This window comes from Elephantulus edwardii, unplaced genomic scaffold (genome assembly GCF_000299155.1).
Source record: "Elephantulus edwardii isolate Elephantulus edwardi_28Jun2011 unplaced genomic scaffold, EleEdw1.0 scaffold00590, whole genome shotgun sequence".
NCBI classification, from domain to species: Eukaryota; Metazoa; Chordata; class Mammalia; order Macroscelidea; family Macroscelididae; genus Elephantulus; species Elephantulus edwardii.
Window position 1 is genome coordinate 199,419 of NW_006400340.1, and position 4,997 is coordinate 204,415.

Consider the following 4,997-nt stretch of genomic DNA (forward strand, 5'->3'; position numbering starts at 1 on the left):
CGAAGACGACATTCAGATGGCTAACAAGCACATGAAGAATTGCTCAAAATCCCTAGCCCTAAGAGAGATGCAAATTAAAACAATCTTTGTTTTCTTAATGTTGAACTTCAAACCATATTGAAGGCTATCGTCCTTAATCAACATTAAACTATGCCCACCATTGCCCTGTCTTTCAAGATCCCTGATGGATCTTTCCCATTTCTTTTTACTCACCCCCTTTTCATCCATCAAATTGTGCAACACTGTGATTTCCCCTCTGCTCACCCTCACCCCTCTACTCCTACCTACCTTGAATCTTCATAAACATTTTACTAGTTATATTTCTATAATAACAGTCACATTTGTCCTTCTTGGACTGAGTTAGTTCAATCCGCCTAATGTTCTCCAGTCTCTCTCAAGTTATGTAGCAATTTTCAAAATTGTTTCTCCTGCATGCTACATAGTATTCCATCGCATGAATGTACCACAATTTCTCAATCCATTCAATTGTCGTCAGACATTTGGGCTTTTCCCATGTTCTTGCAATGATGAATAACACTGCTATAAACACTGGTGTAAAAATCTTCATTTGTGTCTCAATCTAAATTTTCTCAGGGTATATTCCAAGGAGTAGAATAGGTTGGTCATATGGTATTTCTATGTTTAGCTTTTTGAGGAAACTCTAAACTGCCTTACAGATTGGTCATAAACTCTCACTAGTAGTGTTTGAAAGTTCCTATCTTTCTTCAGTCTCTCCAACATTTATTGCTTCCTGTTCTGTTAAAGTTTGTCACTGCTACTGGAGATACATGGTATCTCATTGTAGTTTTGCTTGTATCTCTCATTACCAGAGTCATCCACAGCTCATCTGGTCAATCTTTCATTAGTGTTCAAGGCCTCAGATCTGTCCCTGAGCTGGTTTTTAAATTAAGGGGTATAGACTCAAGAACAAATTTTTATTCTTATGGATATGATTTCATTTTCTTTAGCTTTAATTTGAACTTGCATGTGAGTAGTTGATCATTTGTTCTGCAAGAAGGACCTGGCCTAGTTTTCACTGCTGATATTGAGTCTTCCTATCCATGAATAGGGACTAGTTTTCACTGCTGATACTGAGTCTTCCTATCCAGGAACAGGGACTATTTCCCCTTTATATAAGTCTTTTATTGCTTCTCCAAGAAACTTTTTTTAAAATAAAATTTTTATTTTATAATACTCTACTTGCAAAGTTCATATCCACTGCTTTTCACACTGGGTCTTTCTCATTTCCTTTACCAATCCCTCCCTCCACCCATCAAAATATGCAACCCTATGATTATGTCACCCCTCCCCTCCTCACCCTCCCCCCATTGCATCCTCATATGCATTCTACAATAATGGCCTTATACAGTATTTTTCCTTATGGAACTATGTTAGTTCACATAACATGACATCCATAACATAACAGTGCTTCCCAAATTAGGTAGTGATTTATAAAATCATTGTTCCTGCAAGTTACATAGTATTCCACCATGTGACTCTATCATGATTCCTCAATCCATTCAATTGTGGTTGGACATTTGGTCTATTTCCATGTTCTTGTGATGGTGAACAATGCTGTTATGAATATTGGTGTGCAAGTGTCCATTTGTACCTCATTTCTCATTCTCTCAGGGTATAGTACAAACAGTGGGATAACTGAGTCATATGCTATTTCTGTGTTCAGCTTTCTGAGGAAACACCAAACTGACTTCCAGAGTGGTTGTACCATTTTACAATCCCACCGTCAATGAATAAGAGTTCCTATCTTACCACATTCTTTCCAAACTTTACTACTTGCAGTCTTGATAAACTTTGCCACTGCTTCTGGAGTTAAATGGTATCTTATTGTGGTTTTTATTTGCATCTCTCTTATTCTTGCAAAAGTGTTTTTCTTTGTAAAGGTCTTTTTAGAAAAAATTTTATACTGATTTACATACAAAGTCCATTAAGTTCATATACATTGTTTTTCACACCAGAGTGTAAAGGTCTTTTGTGTCTCTAGTTAGGTTCATTCCTAAGTATTTCGATTTGTGGGTGGTAGAAGTGGTGTCAACTTCCTAAATAACATGCCTCCAGAAACTCTACGAACTTTGATAAATGTTGTGATTCTGTGTATAGAATCTCTTCCAGTTGTGCTCAACTCAAAGGCAATCAACAATAACAAAAACAACAACAACAACAACAACAACGTTGTAAATGGTATTGCTTTCTTGGTGTCCTTATCTTGATTATCTTTGTTCCTGCAGAGGAATCTCACTGACTTAAAAAAAAATTTTTAAAATATAATTTTAATGAAAGTTTACAGAGAATTTGTATTTCTATTCATTCATAGTTAAACTTTCCTCCCTGGCCACCTCTCCTTCCAGTTCACTTTTCTCTTTAAAAAGGAAAAAACCATCATTATTATACAGTCCCCCACTCCACCCAGTCGACTCCACTATGCAGCTTTCATTCTGGACTCGAGTCATGACAAATATAGATAATCATATATTCCTCCTAAACAGTTTTTCTCTCATCTGTTTCAATGCAATGTTCATTCTTTATCCCTTCTTAATTTTTCTACAACTACTGTGTTAGTCCTGCTTTACAACAGTGGCACTATGCAGTTTTTGTCCTTTTGTGACTGAGATATTTCACTCAACATCATGTCCTGCAGGGTCACTAATTTTGTATAATATTTCATGAGTTCCTTGTTTTTTAAACATGCATATTATTCCATTGTGTGAATAAACCACAGCTTCTCTATCCATTCGTTTGTTGATGGGCACTTGAATTGTTTCCAACACTTTGCTATTGTGAGCAAAGATGCAATAAACTTGAGTGAGCATATATTTGCTTGGGTGGAAGTTCTGGTTTCTTTAGGGTATATTCCCAGTAGTGGAATTTCTGGGTCAAATGGCATTTCTATTATCAACTTTTTGAGAGAGTGCCATACAGCCTTCAATAGTGGTTGCACAATTTTACACTCCTACCAACAGTGAACAAGGGTTCCAGTTTGTCCACAACCTCACCAGCATTTGTTGTTTGAACATTAGTAGGTTTTAGAAGAAATAAAAAATGAAAGTAAAAAGTTTCTTGAAACAAATGACAATGAAAATACCACTAACCAAAACCTCTGGAAAACAGCCAAAGCAGTAATCAGAGGTCAATTTATAGCAATAAAAAATACATCAAAAATCAGGAAAAAATGCTCATTGATTCCCTAACCCAACATCTCCAACAAATTGAAAAAGAACAGCAAGAAAACCAGACATTTTCTAAAAAACCTGCAATTAAAAACATTAGAGCAGAAATAAATGAAATAGAAAACAGAAAAACAATTGAAACCATCAACAAAATTAGAAGTTGGGTTCTTTGAAAATGTCAACAAAATTGACAAACCACTAGCAAAACTAACATAGGAAAAAAGGAAAAGGCAAAAGATAATTAGAATAAAAGATGAAATGGGCAATGTCACAACAGAAACAACCGAAATAAAAAGGCTAACTAGGGAATATTATGAAAAACGTTGTTGTTCTTGTTATGTGCCGTTGAGTCACTTGTGACTCATAGCAACCGTATGTACAACAGTGCTAAACCCTGTTCTATCCTGTGCTAATCGCACTGCCTCTGACACACCCATCCCGATTACCCCAGTCACTGAATCAATCCACTTCATAGAGGGTCTTCCCCTCCAGCACTGTCTCTCCACCCTCCCAAGCATGATGTCCCTCTCAAAGGACCTATCCCTCCTTATAACGTGTCCAAAGGATGTCAGACGAAGCCCCAGAATCCTTACCTCCAAGGAGCAGCCTGGTTTAACCCTCTCTGGGATGAATCTGTTTGTTTTCTTGGCAATTCCTAGTGTATTTAATACTCTTCTCCAGCACCACAGTTCAAAGGCATCCATTCTCCTTCTATCCTTCCTAGTTCAACTCTCTGATGCATAACAAGTGATTGCAAAGACCATAGCCTGAATCAGACGCACCTTAGTCTCCAGAGTGACACCATTGCTCTTCAGTACTTTCGAGAGGTCCCTAACAGCAGGCTTCCCCATCACAATACGTTTTTTTTGTTTCCTGACTACTGGTGCCAAGAGTGTTGACCATGGAGTCAAGTAGACTAAAGTTGTTAACAATCTCAATCTCTTCACCATCCATCCTGATGCTCCCAATTGGTCCAGTGGGGACAATCTTTGTCTTTTTTACATTGAGCCTCAATCCATATTGGAGGCTGTATTCCTTCACTCTCTGCAGCAAGTGCATCAGATCCTCCTCAGTTTCAGCAAGTAGGGTTGTGTCATCTGCATAACGCAGATTGTTAATAGATTTTCCACCAATCCTGATGCCACACTTCTCCTCATAGAGCCAAGCCTCTTGGATAATCTGTTCTGCATACAGGTTGAAAAGGTATGGAGATAGGATGTCCCTGACGTACACCTTTCCCAATTTTGAATGATGCAGTGTTTCCCTGCTCTGATCTGACGACTGCCTCTTGGTCCAAGTATAGGTTTCACATTAGAATGAACGAGTGTTCTCGGATTCCCATTTAAACTGACAAAAACCAAATTGAACATCTGAACAGAGCCATTACAAAAGAAGAAATTGAAGTTAATAAAACAACTTCCAGCCAACAAAAGCCCTGGACCAGATGCTTATACAAGTGAATTTTGTTAAACATTCAGAGAAAAACTGTTGCCAGTTCTACATAAACTATTTCAGAAAATAGAAAAAATGGAATTCTCCCAGACTCATTCTATGAAACAAACATATCCTTGATACCAAAGCCAGGTAAAGACACCACCAAAATAGAAAACTATAGGCCAAAATCCTGAATAAAATCTTGGCCAATAGAATCCAATGACACATCAAAAAAATAATTCACCATGACCAAGTAAGATTCATAACAGGTGTGTAAGGATGGTTCAACATAAGAAAAATAATCTTACAACAATGAATAAATGGAAATCCAAATCCTCTGTAAATTTTCACTGAAATTAATAACATATTTAAATATTT